Below are 27396 nucleotides of genomic sequence, written 5' to 3'. Positions count from 1 at the left end.
AATACATATAACTAGATGGCCCCTAAATGTGTGGAAGACTAGTATAGTAGTGTTCTTCACCTAGAGTGCTGAATTCCTGCAAGCCTGTGGCCGAGTAAGATAGAGCAACAGAAAATAGGCAGCTTAACTATATGGAACTCTTTTATAGAGATTCTTTTGCTGATAGTCCTAAGATAAATTATGGTAAATATTTCTAAAGAAGCTTAGTTACAAGTTTCTCTGGAGGAGGGGGTGCCATTACAGGAGAGTTTGGGATAGGAAGCAGTGGAATGGAAATCATGGAGATGATGGATTAATGAGGGTGGTGTGAAATAAGGGGCCCTACAGAAGGTGGGAGAAGCCTGAATATATTCAGGCAAGGAGCTGGTTCAGGGAGGACCAGGTTCCATCCCAGACAGCCTTTGACTTGTTTGGGGAGAGGGGAAATCACTTAGTCTGGATCCCAACACAGGACTTCTCTGGGGGTTTCCTCACAAGGTCATTTCTATCGCAGGGGTGATGAGGCCTGCAGAAGTGGGCTGGCTTTCCCAGTACATTTTAGCCTTACTCATGGAGATGTATCTATCTGTCTGTTTCTCTGTGGGAAGGAAACTCTCACCCCTCTCCCTGTCTCATGATCACTTTCATTCTGCAGTGAGTGCTCTTAGTGCTGATGACTGAGTACACCTGAGTCAACTTCACTATGGGACTTAAGACACATGTGTTCAGGAGTATGATGGAATAAATCATACCTAAGTATTATTGTTTCAAGACATTCCTGAAAATCAAATGTACAGAGAAACAGTTGGCTGCATAGAGCTCACAGTTTTCATCTGGGCAAGTTGTTTTGTTAGTAATTATCAAATAAATTTTTGTTAATTAAAATTCAATTAAAGATCAAGTTTCTTTTCACCATGACTTCTGCCCCTTTGCTATTATACCACAGATATTACTGAATTCTAACTACTTCCTTCCTTAAAAGAATGGCAAGAACACACTCAAATGCACAGTCCAGTACTTATTGATATCTTCCATTGATGTTCCTCTTCTGAGATCTGAGGTACTGCCTGAGGGTCATTCTCCCTTAGTAATTCAGTCTTACTGGTGCCTGTTTGACAGAGCTGTTGCAGTCTTAGGGGGCTGGCATTACATATCATCCAAACTGTCCTGCTGAAGCCAGAATTAAAAGAGGCAGTCAGTAGACTGTTGCTAAGGTAACCTGCCCTAGGGGTTGTCCCTCCCTACAGAGAATTGTAAAAGATTTTTTTTTAATTAATATATGACAGTGGAATGCATTACAATTCTTATTACACATATAGAGCACAGTTTTTCATATCTCTGATTGTATACAAACTATATTCACACCAGTTTATGTCTTCATACAATTACTTTGGATAATAATGATCATCACATTTCACCATCATTTCTAACCCATGTTCCCTCTCTTCCACTCCCACATCTCTGCCCTATCCAGCATTCATATATTCCCCCCATGCTCTCTCTATGGATCTCACTATGAATCAGCATCTTATATAAAAGACAATATTCAGCATTTGGTTTTCTGGGATTGTCTAACTTCACTTAGCATTATCTTCTCTAACTACATTAATTTACCTGCAAATACCATGATTTTATTCTCTTTTATTGCTGAGTAATATTCCATTGTTTATATATGCCACATTTTTTATCCATTCATCTATTGATGGGCAGCTAGGTTGGCTCCACAGTTTAGCTATTGTGAATTGTCCTGCTATAAACATTGATGTGGCTGTGTCCCTTTAGTATGCTGTTTTTAAGTCCTTTGGGTATAGACTGAGGAGAAGAATAGCTGGTTAAATGGTGCTTCCATTCAGAATTTTCCAAGAAATCTCCATACTGCTTTCCATATTGGCTGCACCAATTTTCAGTCCCACCAGCAGTGTATGAGTGTACATTTTTCCCCACATCCTCACCAACACTTATGTTTGTTTTCATAATAGCTGCCATTCTGACTGCAGTGAGATAATACAGTAGTTTTGATTTGCATTTCTCTAATTGCTAGAGATGATGAACATTTTTTCATATATTTGTTGGTTGATTGTATGCCCTCTTCTGAGAAGTGTCTGTTCAGGTCCTTGGCCTATTTATTGACTTTTTTTTTTTTTTTGGTGCTTAGATTTTTGAGTTCTTTATATACCCTAGACATTAGTGTTCTAAATGATGTGTGAGGGGTTAAGACTTGCTCCCAAAATGAAGGCTCTCTATTCACCTCACAGATTGTTTATCTGAAAAGAATATTTTTAATTTGATTTCATCCCATTTATTGATTTTTGATTTTAATTCTTGCACCAAAGGAGTCTTATTAAAGAAGTTGGGGCCTAATCTCACATAATGAATATTAGGGCCTACTTTTTATTCTGTTAGACACAGGGTCTCTGGTTGTATTCTTAAGTCTTTGATCCATTTTGAGTTGAGTTTTGTGCATGGTGAGTGATAAGGTTTTAATTTCATTTTGTTGCATATGGATTTCCAGTTTTACCAGAACCATTTGTTGAAGAAGCTATCTCTTCTCCAATGCATGTTTTTGTCACCTTTGTCTAATATAAGATAATTGTAGTTTCATGGGTTATTCTCTGTGTCCTCTCTTCTATACCATTGGTCTACCAGTCTGTTTTGGTACCAATACCATAATGTTTTTGTTACTATTGCTCTGTATTAAAAAATTCTATACCAAGAAGACCCTAAAAGTTCCACCAGGAAAATTCTAGAACCAGTAAATGAATTCAGCAAAGTAGCAGGATATAAAATCAACACCCATAAATCAAAGGCATTTCTGTATATCAGTAATAAATACTGAGAAAAATGGAAATGTGGAAAACTACCCGATTTACCATACCCTCAAAAAAATGCATGGGATTGAATTTAACAAAAGAGGTGATAGATCTATATAATGAAAATTACAGAACTTTCCCTTGTCCATCTCCTTTTCACCTTCTGGCCATCCCACCAGAGCATCTTCTGGGCCTAGTCACATATGCAGGAAGGAGAACGATAAGGGGAAGAGAGCAATAAAACAAAGGAAGCTTAGGACATATAAAAAAGGCAGTACATTCTCTTTTCTTGGGATACCAGGACACCAACTATGGCCCCATTCTCCTCCCTGCGAGAATCATATATTACTCCTTTTTAAGTAAACCCTAAGTGTTCTTCTCTAATTTTGTACTTCAACAAGTGAAGAAGCAGGACTTCTCACTGGTAATCAGTGGTATCATTGCTGAGGTTGCAGAGGCTCTAGCTGAACCTGAGAGGTCCAGGATCTCACCCCACTGCTCATTTATCAAGAATTTGAGGTCGGGGTAAGACTAGAAAGTTACAGTCCATGCATCAGGCCCTCTTCTGATTATGTGACTCCTGCAGGAAGGGAACATGTGATCTCAGCTGTGGCAGTTTTGTGTCTCACTTCCCTTTCTGCCTGTATCACTGAGCTTCATCACTGTGGTAGGAAAATTGACAGTAATTGCCTCATCCCTAGCATAAGCTGTGCTGATGTTCTGGGTAACAAGGTCTCCTGAATTGGAGCCACAGAATTCTTCAGGGATCTTTAAGGGCTGGTTGCTATTGATATTGAAAACTTTGACCCTTTCCCTAAAGAATTTCCAATAATGTAAAGAAAGTTTAGAGAAAAAGGAAAAAGAAGTTTTATTATTTTGCTAGCAAAGCAGAATATGTATAGGAAACTTCTCTACCAGAGGTTGTGATTTTAACTGCCAGGGAGAACAGTGGGCTTCTTTTTATTATTTATTAAAACAAAAATTTCATATGTGTGACATCAAAAGCACAATCTATACAAGGAATATTTTTTAAAATTTCAACCTTTTCAAAATGAAGAGGTACTCTTAAAACAATGCCATTAAATACATTGAAAATGAAGACAGAGATTAGGGCTGAATATTTTCTAGTCACCTAGCTGCTCAAGATTTGCAGGTAGAATGTATTAAGTCTTCTCAAAATTCAATAATATAACAAACAGCTACATTTTTTAATGGACAAGAAAGGATACATGGATGGCAAAAACATAAGAAATGCTTGATATAATTCATCTTTAGAGAAATACAAAATAAAAGTATGGTGAGATTCCACTGTACACTTATTAGAATTATTAAAATTTATGAAAAGAAGTGCCAGCAAGCATATTGTGGAACTGAAATTGCCCTACAATCTGGTGGGGATATCAAATGATTCAAAAATTTTGCAAAAGTGGTTTTAGGAAGTTAACATTCCTAGACAAAGATAAACTCTGAAGAGAATGAAATGATCTGAAATACTCACTTATTGCTGAAAAAAATTTAAAAAGAAAATATTACAGTCACTATAGAGAATACTTTGGCAGTGTCCTTTTTTTTCTACAAAAATAAATATAATTTAGTTCTACATGACAGTAGAATCCATGTTGACATAACAATAAATACATGGAATATATCATGCTGTACTAGTACCTCTTCTTCTCCTTCCCTTTCCCCACATCATGATTCCTTCCCACTATCAATCTTTCATATACCTATAGTTATTTTTTATTAATTTCTCATGGATTAAGTTGTTATTGAGATTTAATGTGATATATATATATATATATATATATATATATATATATATATATATATAATGTCAGATTCATTCCACTCTCTTTCCTTTTTCCATGCAGCTCTCTTCCAATCCTCATTGACTACTCCACTGAACTTCTACTCCCCACCCACTTTATTGCAGGTTAGATTCCAGTGGAATTTGAGAGAGGATACAAAGGTTACACTTCAGCTATGGCCAGTCAGGAATCATAATTAATTAGTAGACTTGAAGGACAGCTATTTCTTAGATATTTAGGTGTCAGCCTTATATCCTGTATTTCCTCATTTCTGAAATCTGTGAGCAAAAGAATACATAACTTAGCTTATCAGGGAAAGAAGGATAATCTTGATTTCTCCATGATTAGGGAGGAGGAGACCCAGAAGAGAAAGGAAAACATTGTTAGTTGCCGGGTTTCTGTTCTTGTGACTAAAAGGCTGAGGGGTCACTCCAGTTAAACTGGGCTAATTGGGCTGCACGAAATAACCACACAAGAGACACAAATACCTTTTTCTTTGGGGTCGCTGTGACGGCTCCTTTGACCTTAAGGGTCTGCAGGAAGAGAGAGAGCCAGAGCATGCGCTGACCCCTTTTATTAAGGAGAAGCTATTCAAATGAGGAAAGGCATCAGGTTTCAGGGGGGCTGAGTCTATCTTCATGATGTCCACTGTCAGCAGGTTGACTGACACCTGGGTAGGCCACACCCAAGGGCACAGTAAGAGAAGGAGACACACACAAGGCACTTCCATGGAAGATTCTATCCTACACAGGGCAAGGGGTTATATTACAAAGGAACAGGTGAGCGTAGCTTCACCCATGGGGCTGTAGCAAGACACACCCATGCACGAGACATCAACCCTCAAATCCAAGAAGGGTGGGGAAAGCTCTGCCACATTTCTGTGACTTAGCACCTCAGCACCCAGTCGGGGAGTGTGACTCAGTCACATGTAAGGTTGGTTTCCCACAGTTATTTTTTTTTTTTTTAATGCACAGGAAGAGCATCAAGGGATATATTCAAAGCATGAAGTCATGTTACACTATCACCATAGATGATCATCTTTGGGTCTGGTCTCATTCGTGCTGAAACCAATTCACAGCAGAGCTGCCAATGCTGTTGTCCCCATAGGTGATCCTGGCTGTCTGCTGTGGGTCCACTTAAATGGAGAATTGTTGATTCACTTCCTCAAATGCTACAGGGCCTGCAAGGAGAAAAAAGAGTGTTGTAGACATAAGAATTAACATTCCCAACAGTTCCCTCTCCAAGGTCTCATTGAGTTCCATGGATCTCTGTGCCTACAGTGCCCAAGAATCTCAGCACCACTGATTCATGGGCTTCATTTGAAGATTGAGCTTTTCAATACCTGAGTAAACATGTGCTAGATTCCTGGCAGTTGTATCCCTTAGACTCACACAAACCTGGGAGCATAGCATGGGGATTTCAGAATTGCATCTTCCCATCCTGCACCAGGTTCCTGAGCATCCTGCTTACCAAAGACAGGGACCTGCTGAGCTCAGAATCAGGACCAGGCAGTACCAGAACTCGTGGCTGTGTGGGAGAGTAGGGTTTTTTTTAAAAGCACCTTGTTCATTGATCCTGGAGCTCAGGAAAAGTTGGGTCCATGCCATGTTGAGCCTCCATAGATATCACTTGCTGAGTCCTAGACCACGCTGGCTTCATCTCAGGCTTCTCCTGTGCCTATCTGAGAAATGCTACCCAAAAAGCAAATCAGTCTGAACTCAGCTGCTGGAGGAGTTTTGTAGAGTATCAGGTCTCAGCCTCTGATGAATAGAGGGGAGAAGTAAAGTTGCAGACTGAATTGCAGCCCAGGGGAAGTGCTTCACTAGCTGGTTTCATTGCCTAAGTGGCATCTCACCCTTGCACTCTCTCCTGGCCTTGCCCTTATGCTGTCCTCACCATGCAGAGGTCAGAGGTGAGGGTCTCTGAATTTTCAACTTAGTCTGAAACTCTGCCCATGGTATGATCCTGGTTCTATTCAACAGGTAGCTTGAAAGACACAGTGCTAACTTTTAAATTATCCTGGCATGAATCCCAGGCATTCCTGTAATTCATCCTGCCTCAGGAGGAAGGTGATTAATTGTGGTCTGAGCCTGCAAGGGTGTCCTGTTTATAAATGTTTTCCAGCACAGTCCAGATATCAAGTCAGTTTTAGCTGCATTTTAAATGTTTTTTTTTTTTTCACAGAACTGAATGTGGCAACTCTCCCAATACTACTACATGTGCAGAAAGAGTCTTACACAGTGCAGGATCGTATCCAAGATCACACAGCTGCAGTGGAGAGCTAGGGTAAAATCCCTGCATTGCCAAATGAACCTGGAGTGTTTAAAGGTACTTGAAATGTGGTATGTTTCTGTCTTTCTTTGTGAGCTCTTGGGGCCCTTGGTAAGTTTTGCCTAGGTATCTCTAGTGTGCACCCATGGCCAGGACCAGGTCACATTGTGATAGAAATGGTTATCTAGAAGAAAGTTCTAGCAGTCTGGAAACTCAAGGATCTCTTCATGTAAGTGTTAAGTATAATTAAGTTTTTTTTTCCTTTGCTGGGGAAAATCTAAAAAATGGGGGAAAAATGTTCAGCCAGGTATAGATGCTCATGTTCTAATCCCAGGTACTCAGGAAGTTGAAGCAGGAAGATCACAAGTTCAAGGCCACCCTGGGCAACTAATGTTACCCTTTGTCAAAATTCAGGAAAAAGAAAATGGAGCTATAAATATAGCTTAGTGGTAGAATCCCTGGAGTTCAATGATTAGACTGCAAAACAAACAAACTCAATTAAGTCTACACAAGTTAATAAGTAATTCTCAGTATGCACCACAATAAGAATTCATAGAAGAAAATTTGGTAGCTGTCCCTAAGAGAGAAACAGTCCAGGTAGAGTGGAAGGTGAGGGAGCTTCTGGAGAATGAGAATATGCAAAGTCTGGCATTAAACTTAGATCATGGAGTGGAGCAGAAGAAAGTGGGACACTTGTTAATGCAGGATGCCCAGTTGTTTATGAATAGTGACAGTTTCAGGCCAAATGGGTAGACTTTGGGGAAACAGGGAGCCTGGATGTGTACCAGATCACAGACAACTTCTTCATAGTTAGATCTGAGCCACAGGGAGCCAGAAGAATGAATCATAAGTGCCCAAAATGCCTAAAATAGAACAATAAGCAAGACCTAGAAAATCCAAGACTGACAACAATCACTTTGACTAAGCAAGGAAACACATGTAGGCTCAGCAAGGGTATATATATATGGTGAATACACAGTTTTTTGCTGCCCATCAGTTCATCACTCTGCCTATGGGGGCACTGCACAAATCAATCCCTGGGTGGCTCAGGGACTAGGGGGGTGGCCAAATCTGCACCCTTTTGCTGCTCAAAATCTGCCAGCATAAATACTCTAGATTTTAATCAACTAGAGCAGCCTTTTTGTGATCTTTGTCCTGAGGGAAAACATGAAGGATTGTCTAGGAATAAGGAATTTCCCCATTAAGAGTCTATCTGACTTAATTTCTCATTACTTGTGTAAAGAATCTCTAACTATTATATGCAAGTGTGATCTTCAGTACTTTTTGAGCAGAGTATGATTTTCTTTCATGTGTGTCCCCATTTCCATGAGATGTCAGTACTAATAGAGACATAATGGAGCTAGAGGTAAGTTCTGTGTTTACTGTTTAAAAATTTTCCCCCTAACAATTTGTCCTTATGTAAGTACCCTGAAAGTTAATTCCTAAAACCATTAACTAAGGTACTGTGAAGGGAAATACAGGCTATGTGGCAGCTTTGTTCAAGCCCTAGAGAAGATGTTTTTGGTGGAGTGATAACACGAGTCTCTCAGGAAGCCATAGCCATCACAGCTGAAACTGTGCTGTGAGTTACTCTAGGTTGTACTTGAATTCAGCAATCCTTCCCCCTGGAGAGTTGGGACTTCTCTTTCTGGCATTTATTAAAACCTCCCTTCATATTCCCAGGATTCCATGGTGTGCTGATATGAGAGATGGGTGAACTTGGGCCATGTGAGGATATTTATCTCTAGGGTACTACTATCCTAGGCTCATAAAACCTCCCCCTTCTCAGGACATCAAGTTCTCAGGGAAAAGAAGAGAAGGTTCCCATCACCTGTTTCAGGTTGTGTTAAAGAGATGGGGAAAGAGTGTCTCTTTCTGAAGTCCATCTCCCAGCTCTTCCAAAGGAGGAACTCACAAGCCTGAAACGTCTGAATCCATCCTCACTGCAGCACACATAGAAAGGAAACCAATCAGAATTCCCTTTCCCTCATGATTTTCCCAAAGATTGAATATCCCCACCCCCCAACTCACCTGCTGCTGCCTCTGCCACTGTCCTCTCCTTGCTTCTTATGTGTGAATGGTAGCAGGAGAGGGGAGCAATTTGACTGTCTGAAATTGACCCTCTATATTCAGGGAGGAGCTGGGAAGCTACAGCTGCATCCAGAAAGCAGCAGACTTCCTCAACAGCTTCTTTTGGTTAGCATTTAAGTTCTAGAATCTCTTTACTTAAAATCAAGGGCTTTTGAGAAGTGTGGGACTCAGAGGTCAAAATTTGACAGATTGCCCTTTTATTTATAGATGAAAACATTTGATTGAGTGTCTTGGTAAATAACATTTTTTGGGGGAAAAATTGTGCTCACAAGACTACTGATTCTGACAGATTCTATTCCCAAGACTTGTGCTGATATAATTTCTTAAAAGATGTACAGCTTACTGTAATCCACCTATGAGGTCCCCATAACAACAAAGCATAAGGAACTTCATAACAACATAACCTCATAACAAATCCAAAGTCTTCCAAACGAACCTTGTATTTGTAATGATCTGGGTCATTCAAAACAAGTTGCTTCATCTGTTGATCCCGCCCCCTTTTATAAACCCCAGTCTGCCTTTACCTTGATGGTTCCATTGTTTGATTTCTAACAGAAACTGTATCTCTCAGTTTGCAAATCCATTCTGTAACTGAATATAATCTTTAATTTAAGGTTAACCTTATTTATCATTTCTTGGTTTGCAATCCTCAGTTTTGACAGGATCCTGCTGCACTCAGTGGTGACCAGGCACTGCCATACTCACAGCCAACCTTGATTTTCACCAATGGAAACCTTTATCAGGGTCCCTTCAACAGATGGATCTTAAGGCCTAATGGTAGTCTGGGACACAGGAACATCTCAGCTCAGCCATTTTCCCAAGGAAAATTTTTCCTTGGGCTGGTCTCATCTCTCACAGAATTGTCCCCACTGGCTGGTGGTGAACAAAACCTAACATTATGTTGTCAAAATGACCCCAATTATGACCCAAGTTGTCTCTCCTTAGGAATGTCCTTGAAGCAGAGTTACAGAATACAGGAGTTTGCAAGGAGAAAAGTCACAGGACTCAGGGTTCCGGAGAGGGACATGGGGCTATAACTCCAAGTCACTGAGGAGGAAGAGGGGAGACACAGAGGTTTTGCCTCCACTTCTCCTTCCCTTGTGTCACTGTGGCCTACTCACTCTGGCCATCAATTGTATGACTCTCTCCACAATAATAATCAGCCTCATACTCAGGCTGGATGTTGGCAATTATTAAGTAATGATTAGCCCCAGAACTAGAGCCTGTGAAGCAATAAGAGATCCCAGTCCCCTTGCTGTGGCTGCCATCACTGTTCACCTTCATTATATACTGGGGGCTGTTCCCCAGCCTCTTAAGATACCAGAAAATTAAGTAGTTGCTGTGCTCACTGCTCAGGGTGCAGGTGAGTGTGGCTGAGGCTCCCAGGGAGGCAGATGCAGATGGTAAGTGGGTCAGCACAGGAAGGGCCCAAAGACATGGTGATACTGAGTGCTTAAAAGAATGGAAATACCTCCCCTTGGGATCTTTGGAGGGAAATACAGAGAGGGTCCCCAGATTGCTTTGGGATGCTCTTACCTGTGGAGAAAACAAGGAGCAGGAGGTAAAAGTGAAGCCACTCCATAGTGGGTAGGTGCTACCAAATGCTCTGACTTGAGGCTGCCCAGCTGGGCCTAGATTAGGTAACGCTCCCTTTTATCTTGTCTTCTTGTAGCTAGAGAAAGGAGGAGCATTGCATGCAAATTGGTTCTTCTCTTCCCCAGCATATTTGTGTGCATTTGTGTCTGAGCTCTGAGCTTAATGGCTCTGTGCTGGTAATATCCTAAATTCAGAAGAAGGGCCTCACTGGGTCCTGGTGCAGTGGCACATGCCTGTAATCCCAGCATCACTGGAGGCTGAGGCAGGAGCATTGTGAATTCAATGCCAGTCTCAGCAAATGAGCAGGGCCATAAGCATGTCAATGAGACACTCTCTCCAAATAAAGTATCAAACAGCTGGGGATTTGGCACAGAGGTTAAGTGGCCCTGGGTTCAAACCCCAGTATCATAAAAAAAAAAGAAGAAGAAGGGCCATGTGGATGTCAGAGGTGGAGAGAGCAGTTCACCTGGTAGCAGCATCCTTAAAAGAAAATAAATTATGCCCTCTGCACTGGAACATTTCTAGGAGTTCCCATCTCAAGTCTCACAATGCCCACTGCTGCACACAGGACAGATGGCACCCAAAGTGCATCATTAGTTCATGCAGAATTACCAATTATGAACCCTTAGTATATGGCAGTCTTTTTGACAAGTGTCTTTTAAGACCCTTTGGGCAGACATTTGCAATAACCCAACAATAGCTTTATGCTTGGACATAAACTGTTCCCCTGTATTCTGATGAAGGAACCATCATTCAGAGATTAAGAGATCTCGCCTATGTTCCCCAAGGAGAGAAAGCTGATCAAGAGTACTGCCAGGAGACTCAGAGCTGTCCTTTCATCCCCTCCATCCCTTGCCTCCCCACCCATCTTCTCCTCCCTCCCTCATCCGAGGCCTCATGGACCCTCTTGTCAGAAGTCTCTCTTCCTTTTTCAAGTGCACTATTCTCCCTCAGTTCTGTGGCAGGGAAAGGGATATTTTCTCTGCTTCTTCCATGGCATCTTACCAACAAGAACTTCTGGAACTATGAGGAGTCTGTGTATTAGTCAAATGAAAGGTCATCCTAACAGCTGACTGTTCTGCTTAGAGGGTTTTATGTGTCAGGTTCCTGGCCCTGGTTCTCAGTAACACAAACGGGATGACTCCCTGTAGAATTAAGCCAACTCTGTGATGAGTGTCAATACTTCTCTAGCTGTCTCTCTTGGTTAATGCTATCTGTGAGAACCTAGGGCTGGGAGGATGACCTTAGCTCTGAAAGACTAGAAACACAATTACCAATGCTTTAAGAACTTTCGTCCAATCTGTGTGAGATGAGCCAGACTTTGTTTCTAGTCCTTCTGGTGCTGGAAGAAAGTGACACTGACAGAGAAGGAGTTTGTATCTTACTTCCCACCTGTGTGTGTCTGTGAGATGTGTACCACTGTTGTCCCATGACTAACAATAATAGCCACATCCTTGGCTTCTGCTGTGTTGACAGACAGGGTGGCTATTGTCCCCTACTTAGAGTCAACATATCTCTCAGGTATCTCTGAGGGCTGCTCACTCTGTATATCATTTAAGCTCGGGTCTGATCTGGCTTAAGCTAGTTCCAATGAATGTATTCTTTGGGCAGTGCATCTCCAGAGAAGGGAATTATGGCTGTCTGTTCCAGGACCACTGAAACTGAAGACATTTATGTGAGCACTTAGGAGGCCAAAGATCCTGCAAGAGAGGAGACAGGGTCTCGGGATGAAGGATCCATTCTAAGTAGCCCCACTTAGACTATGTCTGGGTTGAGCATAGTATTTGAATCAGACTCAGCTTAGTGCATTTTGAGGGCTGCTCCTAGGAACAAGACACAGGCAGATCCCTTATACAGAGAAGGTAAAAAAAGATTGGGATTTAGATGTATGTAATGTCCCAAATCTTTGTGTTTTGAAATCTACAGCCAGCTGATCTCACCAAGGTCTCTCTGAGGTCCTTTGGTACAGTAAGTGTTTGGTTATTATGAAAATTCTTTCTTCACTGAGTGTTTGTGGTTAAAATTCTAACCAGCTATTTGGGTAGTACAGAAGAATAAAGAGGAAAGAGAGCCCCAACTCCCCCCCAGCTGTTCATGGCAGAAATTCAGCCTTACACACCAAGGCCACCTACCACAGTAACCTTCCATATTTTGACCAGTAACCATCTTCCTATTTTCTTTGTGCTATGGTTTGTCTGGTCCCAGCTAAGCAGAGCTATTTGCCTTCCAGGATCCTGGACATGGGCTGATCTGGAACCCTCTGAGGCTGTTGAGGCCACATGACAGCAGAAGGTCAACCACTGATCCATGACTTCCCCCTCCTCTCCTCTCTTTGACTCTAGAAACTGTTTGGCTCATTCCTGGTCATTTCAATAGAATATAGCACTTTGTTATTAGAAATCTTGCTAAATCATTTCATATAACACATTGTGTTTGGTTAAGAACCATCTGAATATGTGGACTTATCACAAACTTACAGTCTCATTTCAACATGGTATTCTCTCTTTCCTATGACAGCCCCCTTCCACAATAGACTAGCAACTGGCATCAAAAAATTATTCTTACTTTTTTCTCTTTGCAAAATGATTTACCTAACCTTGTTACTAGTTCCAGAAGCCAGAATTGTTTGAGAAAAAAACTGAAATCCCCAGGGTGTCTTTAAAGGTTGTGGGAGTCACAGTTATACATGGATGATCTCTGGAGGGTGAGTGGATAAGGGTCCCTCCAGCAAAGAGGATCATTTCACTTATCCAAAGGGTCATACCTAAGGCCCCAAGGCACATGAGATTCCAGAGAACTCTGCAGAGTCTTCTCAAAGAGGTTGTTCATGCTCCATCCAAGGAAGGAGCCCAAGTGTTCCTTTCCGCACATGTACCTGAACATGATCACAGAGCCTTAAAGGATAATGTGAGTGGACATGGGAGGAGAGGCCAAGGATGAGTCAGAAGGCATCTCTGAAAGTTCCCAGCATGGAGGGGTAGGTAATACCTGGGACAACATATGGATAGTGAACTTTGTCACCATAAGATTAGGCAGGGAACCCATGGAGCCATATGGAAGGAAGGACATGGGTGTAGAAGCCCCATGTTTACACTGAGCTCCCTTCTGAGGTACCTGGATCTCATCTTGGTCTCTTTAGTGATTTTTGGCCCTAATGGCTGATACCTAGGGACAAATTCCTCCACTTCCTTACTCAGATGAGTTCTGTACTCTATCCTGGGCTCATTTAAATGAGATTCTGACCCTCAGACTGTGGTCATAGTAGCCCAGGGCATAGGATGGACTCTCCTGACTTCCAAATCAATGCCTGATCGTTGCTTTCCTCTCCTGGATCCCCATGCTGGCCTCCCTCTTGGTGTCTTCTGGACAGTTCTAGCCTCTGTCTTAGCAGCACCTCTGCTGCCATCTGTTGGTAGAGGAGACCAAGAAATGATGCTTCTCTCCAGATGACACCAAAAGCCTCTGTCACCTGCAATTTTGTGGACAGAGTGTTGCCTCACTCTGTGCCAGCTGTACCCTGCTCAGCACAGCACAGCACAGATAGGCAGCATTTGTGTTGTGCAGGGAGGTAGGCTGGTGTATTCCTGTAACTGAGTCACAGTATGAAAAGCTGTCTCTGGGCCTTGTATTGTGATAGGAAAATAGAGCTTACAGAATAAACTTGTAGATGTTCTGTAAAGTGCCCTTTCCAGAAAAACTTCTGTGACACGCTTCAGGGACATTTAGTGCCTTTATATTACACATAAGAATCAAGACTGATGCTTTTCCCTGATCTGATAGCAATAGTAGCAATGTCATCAGAACTCCTGATGCTCTAGCACCACAGCCCAACTATGTTTATATCACCAACACCATCAACATCTTTCTCCTTCTCCTCCTCATTATCACCTCTGTTAAAACTATTATTACATGAACCACTTTTACAGTGCAATTTGGAGGACTTGCTCATCAGCCCAGTATGCTTTCACTTTCTAACTGGGAACTTCCTTTTCTGTTCTCTGCACAAGAAGCCTGCTCCCACCACCCAGAAAAATGAATATTTGAAGATTTTCCATATTTCCAAAGAATCATTTGCCCTGAAGAACAGTAATCCAAGGATAGTGTCCCTCTGTGAAATCCAGGCTGGGTCTCTTTTAATTAATGAGACACTTTTTGTTATTGTGTCATTTAATTTGGATAAAAAAATAAAGCTCCATTCAAGTCTTCCCATTTCAAAGTAGATATAGTTGAGATCCAGGAAGACTTAATTGCTAGGATAACAGAGAAGAGTATTTTAAAGTTGTGGAAAATGACCCAGATATCCTACACTTAGGTCTGGGTCTCTATGGAGGAGAATTTGGCCAGGTCACCTGGGGAGAGGTGAGGGCATGAAGGCCAATCTAGGAGGCAAACTTTGTGTCCCACACAGCTCAATGCTCACTCCTCCATGGCCTGGCCAGCACCATGAGCCTAAATCAGCCTGCAGGTGATGGTTTCCATGGGTCTGTGCCCAGATTACAACTGTCAAACATGGGAAATGAGAAAGCTTCTATGCTGGGCATGGCTGATCCAGCTCCTGCTGATTCTCTATGTTCTCTTGCCTTCTCCCCTGTTTCGTGAATAGTGGCTGACATGGTTTTCATGGCCACCTCTTCCGGGGTAATCTGATTCTCATAAGAACCCAGAAAATGTAGTTTCAGGAGACAGAAATCTCATTCTAAGATGCTCACCACTATTTGCTTCCATGCCTTGAGATCAGGGTCAGGCCAGGCTCAGAATCCTGTGGGAATGAGTCTAGGGACAGGGTCTTGGCTTGTCACATTTGTAGTAGGAGCAGCAGAGGATTCCAGACCATGCCAGAGATGCCTTAGAGCTCAGCCTCTTGAGCCCATAGCTGAGCAGAGATCTTGATCTCGAAACAGACAGGTGAAATTCATGGATCAGTGAGTGGTACTAAAGTTGGTGCAGTTCTAGATGATTCCAAAGCAGTTTAGAGGGGTCCAGCCTAGTGGGAAATGGTTGGAGTGAATAGATCTTCCAGGCCCCATATCTGGCACCACTGAGTCCCCTAAGTAGGAGGAAGAGGTCCCTTCCCAACTCACTTCAGCTTCATAGCTTGTCCAGAAGGAGCCAATGACTCTAGCACCACACCAGGGAGGTACTGAGGTACACTTTGTTCTGGCCTTACAGAGGGCCTGACCTTTGAGGATGTGACAATAAGAAGCAGAAAGAGTGTTTCTATGAAGAATACTCAGCAAAGGAACATCAAATATCAGATTCTTCATATGAAACACTCCCTACATTTTAAGTCAGTGCATCTATTCTTGTGAAATTGGACTTTTTTGCAGGCATACATGGATTAAAGCGATGAAGGAAAGTCATCTTTTGATGTAAAAATGGGTGTTGTGTTTTGTTTTTATTTTTATTTTTTATTAGTCACACATGACAGTACAATGATCTTGACAATTCATAGATTTGAATCAAATGGGGTATAATTTCTCATTTTTCTGATTGTACAGGTTGCAGAATCACCTGTATGACCAAAGTGTTGACCAAGGTGTTGATACACTCAATTCTTAAGTTCACATGAGTAATAAGCAGGATAAAGGGTTCAATATTCACAGATAATGAGGACCTTTAGTATTGTAGGAGGTTTGGGTGGAGTGAAGTGTGGCCAGCAGGAGGCATCCAAGATGACCTCAGATTCCATCAGAAACTGGAATGGATTTGGGATTCCTGGAGGTTTTACTGGGCTGCTTCTGAAGCCAATGAGTGGATTTCAGTGAATTAAGGTCAGTCCTCTGGCACCTACTTAGTTGTGAATGAGACTGATCATCCCATGGTTGTTTGCTATGGTGCCCTAAGGCTTCTCTCAAGCTGATGGGGACAGAAGCTTCTAGCTATGTCCCTGGGTCTGGACTAGGCAGAATCTGACATGTAGTAGAAGTGGGACCTTGGGCTTACAGAAGGAAAGCCTTGGAGCAGGGGACAGAGGGAGGAAAGATCATGGATTAAAGGTAGGCATGATGAGAGGGTGCTTCGGAGGGATGGAGGATCCTGAAGACACTGTTGGAAAGGAACTGGAGCAGGCATGGCCAGGTTTTCCTCTCTGCTAGACCTCAGAGTAGCCCAGGCAGTCAAGGACATTTCCTACAACTGGAACCCTTTGAAAGACACCACTGGGGAACTGTCACATATTCATTTCTATCCCAGTGGAGACAAGTCCTATAGGACTGAGATGGTTGACCCGATACCTCCCTACCCTATACCTGAAGACATGTGTGTCTGTTTTTTAATGGGACTATCACATGCTCTCCTCTCAACTGGTCCTTTTCATCTCGCAGAGTGTTTGTTGGAGCTGAGGACTAAGGTGACCAGTGTCAATTTCACTGTTGGTCACAAGACATTTGTGCTCAGGAGGATGAGGGAGTAAACTACAATATTTTGCTTTGGGACATTCCTGAAAACTGATTTCTCAGGTAAACAGCTAGGTTCACTGAAGAAATAGTTCTTACCTGAACAAACAGCTACCATATCAAATAGAAGTTCAATAATTAACACCCAAAGCAAAATCCCCCAAGTCTAATTTGTACCAACCCTACCTAGTATAACACTAGTTACATGAATACACATCAAAATCCTCTTTGGCAAATGTGCTTTGAACCTCCCCAGGACACATCTTCCAAACTTAGAACCATAACCCAACCTTCCTCTTCGTAACTATAAATAAGACCCTGCCACAGTGAAATTCTCCTAATACTAAGATTCAGTTTTGTATAATTGAAAACTTGCTGTGGCCTATGGGACTGGCAGATCAAGTCAATAAGAATGACATGCTCAGGTTCCAGTGGAATCAACTCATCCTGGGGAGGTGCAGGTGTCTTCCCTTCATCTCTCAGGAATATCTAGATAGGGATGGAAGTACCCTTACTCCACAGCATGTGGCATGCTCTCTGCTATCAGGGTGCCAGAGCAGAAAGAGGCCTTTGGTGCCAGGCTGGTGGCAGGTTTTTGTCTCACTTCCCTGTCTGCATGTGTCACTGTGAGCAGCATTACCATCCCACACCTGACAGTAATAGTCAGCCTCGTCTCCAGCCTGGGCCCCGCCAATGGTCAGGGTGGCTGTGTTCCCAGAGTTGGAGCCAGAGAATCGGTCAGGGATCCCTGAGGGCCGATTGCTATCTCTGTAGATGATGAGTAATGGGGACTGTTCTGGCTTCTGCTGGTACCAGTACACATTTTTACTACCAATGTTGTTTCCTCCACAGGTGATTCTGGCCGTCTGTCCTGGGGTCACCGATACTGATGATGGCTGAGTCAGCACATAAGAGGCTACAGGAGCTATAAGGAAATAAAAGAAGAGAGGGGTTAAATGGTAACACACACTTCCCATGAGATGCCCAGTTTCCCCCTGGCCTGAAAGAGCTTCAGGAAATCTATGGAACCAAGGGCATCCCCTGGCATCAAAATCATGAGCAAGCCCAACCCCTTTCCTCCTCAGGCTCACACAAGCCAGAGAGCACAGTGTTGGAATTTCAGCCTAAAGTCTCATCCTGAAGTAGGTCCTGAGCATCTTGCCCACCACAGACAGAGCACTGCTGAGCTCAGAATTAAGGCCAGGTTAGTTATACAAGAGCCTTTGGCTGGGGTCTATATTGGAGCCTGGAGGCAGCACCTGTGTAATGAGCCAGGAGGCTGAGGATAAGGGCTGTCCAGGTCATGGTGTCCCTGTAGCGGTTTCTTGAGTCCCAGGCTGGTCTGTGTTCCCCCTAGGCCTCTCTTATTTCCTTGTTGGGGACAGCTGCCTGTTATGCAAATCATCCCAGTTCAGGGCTGCTACTGGAGGAAGCCATGTGTTGTCCAGAGAAGGTCTCATCCCCAGGGAGCCAGAGAGTGGGAGGGGCATCTCTGGAGAACTACCCTCAGCTCACAGAATGCTCCTTTACTTTCTGGTCCCAACTTCTTGGCCATGTCTCCATCCCAGGCTATTTTCTAGCAAGGAATCTGGGCTGACCTTGTTATATAAAGATGAGTCTGTCTTTGTCATAAGAACAAACTGTAAGGTTGACAATAAGAGGTTTCATCAGCTATGAAATTCTGTCCCAGATACAGCTCCTAGGCTGGGTGGGTCAATCAAATTCTTCCATAAGTGTACCTGGTATCTTAAAGGTCCAGTGACATACAATATTTCCCTGTCCTTGGTGTGAAGGCCTCATGCAGATCTTGGGTTCTCTGCCTCACATGTCCTTATGGCTGTACGCAGTTACTATACCTGCCCTGCAGTACTAACAGTTACAGAGCTTCAGCACGAATGGTGGCCTGAGGAATCCTGGACTTCTGCCAAATCAACAGGGAGATTCTACAAAGAGAAGGGCCTTCTGGGAGACACAGACATCAATGAACATGTACATCAATGTTTTTCCCCATACTGGAGAAAAACCCAGCATTTCCTCCAGGTCTCATGTCATGGTCACTAGCCCTCCTGTATGTGAAATCCCCCTTCTAGGGTGAGAGCTGGTGTTCAGGAAATGTGTGAAAGGTCCAGAGTTTAGCTCAATGAAATGAGGTGGGTGAGGGAAGGAGGTGTCAGGAAAAGCAGGAAGATTTTCAGTGCAAATGTCTAACAAATAGGACAATTCTAGAAGACCTAGATATGAGAAAAATGAAGAACAAAAAATGTGTACTTGCTTCAAAGATGATACTGTAGAAATATGACACCTTTTAGTCTAGATCTCAAGTTGTGGTCACAACTAACACTCCTGCACTTTTGACTCCTGAAGCCCAGGCCCAGTCCATGCTTATGGGGCTTTGTCAGGTAGTTCTCATCTGCCCCCTAGTGGCCACTCTAAAATGGCTGCTGAATGTCAGGGCATCCTTGGACCAGGTGCAGATTCAGAACCTGCCCCCTCAGGCCCAGGTTTTCTTGATCTTTGGCCAAGGGAGGAAATTCATCTTCTTCCTATGGATATTACATTCTCAGGACCAGAAAGGAGAAGCTCACATTACACAGGAAAATATGGACAGATTCATTTGGTAGAGGAAGTTTAGAACCCACCTGAGTTATCACTGCATATTTCGTAGGGTGGCAAGTTGTCATGAAAGTGTTTCCAGGTCCTTTGGGATTGGCAGATCCCAAAGTGACACTGGACTCAGGAACTGGCTCTTCTTAGTGTCAGCTGCAGGTGCAGAGTCAATGTGAGTGGTGAGAAGCACAGACACAGACAGGAGTCCATTCACACCAATGCTTATTCAAACCCAATGTGGTCTCCACCTGCTTCCATGTTGGGAATTCAGGGGAGAACATGATGCATCCTTTGCTCTAGGTGTTTCCATCTTCTGGTTGAAGCTGTGCTTTGGACACACCTAGTGTGCAGTCTAATAGTCTGTCCCACCCACCAGAGCCTGTGCTTGGTCTCCTCTCTTTCTTGAAAATCCAGACACACTTTTTTCCAAGATAAGCAGCCAGCATTGACCATGTAGTACAACATACAACCATGGCATGGAACTCTCAGTTCACCAGTGTTGAGAACCACAGCCAAAGGGGCCCCAGAAAACTTTCAGACTGCCAGCTGATGATTGGCTCACAGCGGCCCCAGCAACTTCTAGCTGATTGGCTCCTCTGCAGTGATGCTCATTGAGCTGTTTCCCCACCCTTTCAGACTGCCAGATGATGATTGGCTCACAGTGGCCCCAGCAACTTCTAGCTGATTGGCTCCTCTGTGGTGATGCTCATTGGGCTGTTTCCCCGCCCTTTCAGACTACGGAGCTGCTCATTGGGGGACTTTTGGCTCCACCCACGTGACCCAGCCAATTGGCCTCAAGAGCAGGAGGAGTGGGGGAGGTTGAGAGGCTTGTGGGAAGCTGGTGGTGGCAGTTGGACTCTGAGGGTTTTTCCTGAGGAGCTGTTTTGTTTGGCGTGTGTGGTTCTAAAAATAAAGTTTGTTTCTTTTGACAAGTGGCTCCTGAATTGTGCCCAGCCAGACTGCAGCATTTGGTGGCCCGCACAGGGAATGACTGAGGGTAAGTGATAAGGTAAACTGCTCGCCCCTGAGGGCAGGGCGAGAGGATGGATAGCCATTTTAAGATTCTTCTTTTGTTTTGTTTCGCTTTTGTTTTAAGTTGCCTGTCCCTGGAGATGAGTGAGACAGAAGAAAAACCGCTCACATCTGAGGAAAAACTATTTGCATCTGAGGAACAGATAGGGAGAAAGGATGGATGGACATTTCAGGAGGATAGAAAGGCTGATATAATGATTTTGTGTTGTTCCATTTTTGTTTCATTCTGTCTCGGTTTTGTTTGGCGTCATCTTATTGGGTTGTATTATAGTAGAAATATAGGATCAGAAATTACTAAAAAACAAACCAAAAGAGTGTTAAGTAAATTGTTAGAGGAAGGAGGCATCCCAGTAAAATCAAGGGCAGTCAGGGCATATCTTGATACAATACGAAAATGTAGCCCATGGCTTTTTAAGAAGGAGTTGTTAAATACATCACAATGGAACCATCATGGTGAAGATTTAAAAAGAATAGAATAGAAAAGTCCAGGGACTCTGCCAGTTGGCACATTGCCATTGTGGACGTTCGTACCTCTTTTGCTTAGTCCAAAGCCTTCAGTTCAGACAATGGTAGAGGAAGGAGAAGACATATTGATTCAAGTAAACTAGAAGGTCTCTCAAGTTAGTCAGACAGAGGAAAAGATTCAAGTAAAAGAGAAGGTCTCTCGAGCTAGTCAGACAGAGGAAGAAAGTTTAGAACAGAAAAGCCATCAGGGGAAAAGTTACAACAGGAGACTACTACTAACACCTTTCTATCACCATAGGGCATAGGTTGCCAATGAGGAATTTTGCAAGGAGACTCTGCCAGTTGGCACATTGCCATTGTGGACATTCGTATCTGGTTTGCTTAGTCCAAAGCCTTCAGTTCAGACAAAGATAGAGGAAGAAAGCTTAGAGCAGAAAAAGCCATTAGGGGGAAAGTTACAAAAGGAGACTGCTACTAACAACTTTCTATCACTAGAGGGCGTAAGTGTCCAAACAACAGTGCCACCTCTACAGGAGACTGCTACTAACACCTTTCTATCACCAGAGGACGTAAATGTCCAACTAACAAGGCCACCTCCATATGCTGGGAGGCCCCCAACCCCCGCAGTTGATAGTTGGGGTCCTGAGACAGGATCTCAAATATTAACATGCCCTGTATTTGAGGTAGGAGGACAGTGAATTCACCATACTTTAAATTTCAAAACAGTGAAGCAGCAAAAAGAGGCTGTAACAACCTATGGTCCTCAAGCACCCTTCACTACTGTAAGCTTGGTCGAATCCATTAACAACTTGAACATGACACCAGCAGATTGGGCTAATATGTGTAAAGCTGTGCTAAATGGAGGGCAATACCTGTTATGGAAGGTTGCCAATGAGGAATTTTGCAAGGAGACAGCTAGGCGAAATGCAGCAGCTGGTTATCCTCAGAGAAATCTAGATATGTTGTTAGGAAAGGGACCTTATGAGGATCAGCCACAACAAATTGCATATGATCCTGGCATATACGCACAAATTGCTGCAGAGGCGTTAGGGCATGGAAGACTTTACAAGGACATGGAGGTTTACAAGGTCAATTATCTAAGGTAATACAAGGAGCTAATGAATCTTACGCTGAATTTGTAGATAGGCTTATTCAAACAGCTACCAGAGTTTTTGGGAATACATAACAAGCAATGCCATTAATGAAACAACTGGCTTATGACCAAGTGAATCATTGGTGCAGAGAAATCATTAGACCATGGAAATATAAAGATTTAAACACATATATTAAATTATGTAGAGACATTAATGAACAAGAGCAAGTCGTGGCAGCTGCAGTAAAACAGGCTTTAGATGCCAGGCCAAGAACATGCTACAATTGTGAACAAAAAGGACATTTTAAAAGGAATTGCCCCATAGGAGGAGGGTTTAACAAAACTAGGTACCAAAGGAGTAGAATACTGGGTATTTGCCCACGATGCCATAGAGGGAGACATTGGGCTAATGAATGCCATTCTCAAACCACCATAGACGGTACTCCATTATTAAAAAACGAACAAGGACCAGGTGTTTATCCACGATATCGTGGAGAAAGGCATCGGGCTCCATTGCCAAAAAATGGACAGGGGGGCCCAGTGCTCCAGGGCCCAAAACCACAAATATACGGAGCACTGGAGGAACCCAGCAACCCCATCAGGGTAGTGCCCAGGACACATTGTCCATCAGATCCCTCATCAGACAAACCAGAGGGAGTGCAGGGTTGGACATCTGTGCCTCCGCCAGAGCAGTACTAACTCCAGAGATGGGAGTTCAAATCATTCCCACAGGGGTAAAAGGACCTCTTCCCAAAGGAGCAGTAGGCTTATTATTGGGACGCAGCTCTTCTACTCTAAAAGGACTTATGATAAATCCTGGGGTAATTGATCCCGATTATGAAGGTGAAATAAAAATTATAGCCAGTTCTCCAAAGGGTATATCAGTAATTTCACCAGGAGATAGAATAGCACAGTTACTAATAATACCCAGCCTACATGATAAATTTTCCAGTCGTACTGTAGAAAGAGGTTCCAAGGGATTAGGCTCCACAGATGTAGATTGGGCTATGTTTTCTTTAAATTTAGATTCTCGCCCCATGCTAAAACTAAATATTTAAGGACATGAATTTAATGGGATACTGGATACAGGTGCAGACCTTAGCATCATCTCTCATCAAGAATGGCCCAAACATTGGCCATTACAACAAGCCACTCAAACGCTTCAAGGCCTAGGAGTGGCGACTAATCCCCATAGAAGTGCAATGGTATTAGATTGGAAGGATCCTGAAGGATGTGAAGGAACTATACAGCCATATGTATTGGATCATCTTCCTGTAAACTTATGGGGACGAGATGTCCTAGATCAATTAGGTTTGACATTAACAAATAACATCAATCAAAATGCACCCACTATTATGGCTAGACAAGGTTTTAGGAAAGGAAAAAGATTAGAAAAACAAGAACAAGGTATAGCAGCACCAATACAAATAGATCAAGGAACAGACAGACATGGGTTGGATTTTCAGAAAGGGCCACTGAGACAATAAAAATTACTTGGAAATCAGAAAGACCAGTATGGGTTCCTCAGTGGCCCCTGACTAAAGAAAAGATACAAGCAGCCCATGACCTGGTCAAACAACAATTAGCAGAAGGACATATACAACCTTCTGTATCTCCCCATAATACTCCCATTTTTGTCATCAAAAAGAAATCTGGTACATGGAGATTATTACAAGATTTAAGAGCCATTAATAATGAGATGGTTATTATAGGACCTGCTCAATCGGGGATTCCTCAATTGTCTGCTTTGCCAAAAACCTGGTATGTTTTAGTTATAGATATTAAAAATTGTTGTTTTTTTTTTCAATTTCAATTCATCCTGAGGATAGTCCACATTTTGCATTTACTATCCCTGCACTGAATCATGAAGGTCCTGATCAGAGATATGAATGGAAAGTACTCCCTCAAGGGATGGCTAACTGCCCAACTATGTGTCAAATTTATGTTAACAAAGTAATCCAGCCACTTAGAAATCAAAATCCTGAACTACAAATATTTCACTATATGGATGATGTATTATTGGCACATAAAGATAAAAACACATTGCTAGAATGTTATGCCACACTTACAAACTTATTAAAAAAGTATGATCTAGAGATAGCAATAGATAAAGTACAATTAAATTTTCCAATTAATTGTTTAGGAGTTCTATTATCCTCAACCATGGTCCGTCCAGCAAAAATTCAAATACGAGTAGATCAACTCAAATCACTTAACGGCTTTCAAAAGTTATTAGGAGACATAAATTGGATAAGGCCTTATCTAGGTATACCAACAGGGGAGTTGGGACCTTTATTTGATATCCTAAAAGGCCCATCAGATCCAAATTCACCCTGCATGTTAACGCCTGAAGGAAGAAAGGCATTAAAAATCATTGAAACGTATATGGAAAATATGCATTTGGATAGAATTGATATAAGTTTGCATTTATTATTTATTGTACTACCAACAAAAAATATTCCTACAGGAGTATTTTGGCAAGAGGGTCCATTATTATGGATACATTTATCTTATTCTCCTAACACTATTCTTACTAGGTATCCTGAGGCTGTAGGACAACTAATACTCAAAGAAATAAAAGCAGCAAAGGGAGTGTTTGGAATTTCTCCCAATAAAATTATTACTCCATATACTATGAATCAAATTGATGAGTTAGCTAATGAGTTAATTACTTGGGCAATAATCATGTGCAAATCTAATGTTTCATTTGATAACCACTTACCATCTAATCCTTTATTGTCTTTTTGGTCATCGCATCCTGTAATTTTTCCAAAAATGACAAGAAAAACACCTATCATGAATGCTCCAAATATATTCACTGATGGGTCAAATAATGGTACAGCAGCAATAGTTACACCTGATCAAACTTTTACACTTTTTTCCAAAATAAGCAGCCAGAATTGACCATGTAGTACAACATACAACCATGGCATGGAACTCTCAGTTCAACAGAGTTCCTTGTCAGTGCAATCCTGCACTTGTGAGGGAGAGAAATATGTTGTGTTTTGCATCATTTTGCTCCTTAAATTCAGGTGTGATGGCTGGAGATGCAAGAACCATCTAAGGTCTAAGTCAACAACAAAAAATGGAAGGCTAAGATGATAAGGATGATGGAACAGAAGATGGAAAAGGCCCCAGGTCCCACAATGAAAAAGTGAGTAAGGAAGCCAGAAAACATCATGCCTTAATTGTTTTTTGTTTTGTTTTGTTTTGTTTTTTCATAAGTATTTATTTCTAAGTGCTTTGCTTTTGCAAGAGAAAAATTAGCCTCCATGTGCTCATGAGTCTGTTTTAATGCATGTATTCTTGCATTTAAAAACAATCTACAACACACTAGGGAAATAATTAACAAAAAAATAAACCAATTAACTAAAACAATGCTGGTGAGAAAGCATTCAGTGGTAATGATACTCAGGTAATTAATACACTGATTACAGAGAGTGACAGTCAGGCTGGGAAATAACCTGAGGCTGGGACTCCCCTGAAGATGTCACTGGAGCTGCCCTCAGGACTGATGAGAAATCACAGCACATTTGTGGGGACAGCAGAATCCATGAAGTGGGGGAAGAGTCTAGGTGTGTGACAATGGGAGAAGAAAGTGGCAATGTGATGGGACCAGGACTGCAACCTGTTTAGTCCAAGATAATAGTGTCTCCTAAGGTGGATTTTGATGGCAGGGAAAATGCAGAGTCAGAATTGTTGATGGTGAAATTTTCAGGTAATAAACTCAGTTCAATGGCATATTTGTATAGCATAATAGGAATCCCAATTCCAGGGAGAGATGAGACACAGTGGGTTCCTCTAATCACAGCCCTGTTTATATGGGACTTGCTATAACCAGAGGGTTGCTAGCGCCTCTCCTCTACCGAGAAACTTCCATGCTTCCAGGTGAGAACTTCGGCTAGAGCCTGTGTCTCCTGATCTGGGACAGGTGTTAAGTGTCTTCTAGTGTCTGGTGAGTGACACAGCAATATTTTCCTTGACAAGCCAGATTCCCTCACCTGGAAGCATGGAATATTGAGAGTATAATTCATAAGGAAGGAAAAAATGGGGCTGAGAAACAGAGTGACAATTCCTATGTCACTCAGGGAGGAGATGAGAACAATATCATCGAGACTCCCAACAATTACCTTCCCTGGATATATAAGGGTCATCCTGAGCAAATCCCCCTCATTTTCTCATCCTGGGGTTTTTCCAACTAGATTCTGATCTATTTCAATGAGAATATCTCCTGGGTGTGTGGAAATATCCTCAGTCAAAATATTAGAATCCTGAAGCTTCATCTTCTGATTAATCGGCTGCATAGAGGGGCTGCTGCTACCCCTCACACGGGTCTGGCAGACTATTGAAATTGTGTCCAGCTCCCTGCACCATTCCCAAAGACCAAATATCTAGATTAGCAGCAACTACAACAGTCATTTCATGGATATTTACCCAAACATTTTCCTGAATTATCACTTAGACTGTATGTATTAGTATACAAAATGTCATCTATTGTCAATTCAGGGTCTATTAGCATTAAAGGGAAATTTAATAATCAGTAGTAGTTTGTGCATTAAATTATTTGAAGTTTTTTTTTTCCAGTGTGGTCCAGCACTTCTACAAATTAGACATCAGTCCATATGTAAGTCTGGAAGGTGTATGTAGAGACTTTTTATTTTGCTTTCTTAAAATGTCCATAATGGCATATCTATGTGATCTGAAAGACCTGGGGTAAATTTTTTAAATCATTTGTCCTAAATATATGAAGAATCCAGCCTGGATATAATATTATTAGGGGTTTCAGAAGACATTTTCATATAGAGGACAAATCTGAATATGGCTTTGCAAATCCCATGGTCATACACCTGTTCTACCTTCTGAGTGCTCGCTTGCTCTCTCTAACTGTCTCTCTCCCTCCCTCCCTCCCTCCCTCTCTTCCTCCACATACCCAGCCCTATTTTGTATCTTATTTAGAGACAAGGTCTCACTGAGTTGCTTAGCACCTGTCTTTTGCTGAGGTCGGTTTTGAATTGTGATCCTCCTCCCTCAGCCTCCCTAGACACTGAGATTATAGGCATGTGCCACCACAACCAGCTAGATTCTGATCTCTTTCAATGACTTGTATTTGCATAAAAGTGTCATTCCAATCCAGAATTTATTTCTTTAATGACAAACATGTGCCTGTTTTGTGCTGCTCAGTATTTAATTTTTGATCAGAATTGGGAGGCTTATGAGCATATCTCCTTGGTTGTGGGAATGAGGGGGAT

General features: G+C 42.3%; 1 protein-coding gene and 1 long non-coding RNA gene across 2 annotated transcripts in view; both read right to left on the bottom strand.

Moving 5' to 3' along the window:
* Window positions 1–27396, bottom strand: part of LOC114084216 (immunoglobulin lambda-1 light chain-like) — an 878674-nt gene that overhangs the window by 750931 nt on the left and 100347 nt on the right. The window lies entirely within an intron of this gene.
* LOC114107648 (uncharacterized) lies at window positions 5101–10576 on the bottom strand. The gene is made up of 3 exons (XR_003585353.2): window positions 10496–10576; window positions 8700–8811; window positions 5101–5777 (listed from the first exon to the last, which is right to left on the bottom strand). It is a non-coding gene; the product is annotated as an uncharacterized lncRNA (long non-coding RNA).

This window comes from Marmota flaviventris, chromosome 1 (genome assembly GCF_047511675.1).
Source record: "Marmota flaviventris isolate mMarFla1 chromosome 1, mMarFla1.hap1, whole genome shotgun sequence".
Lineage (NCBI taxonomy): Eukaryota > Metazoa > Chordata > Mammalia > Rodentia > Sciuridae > Marmota > Marmota flaviventris.
The sequence above is the reverse complement of the archived record's forward strand: the minus strand, read 5'-3'. Positions and strand labels throughout refer to the sequence as shown.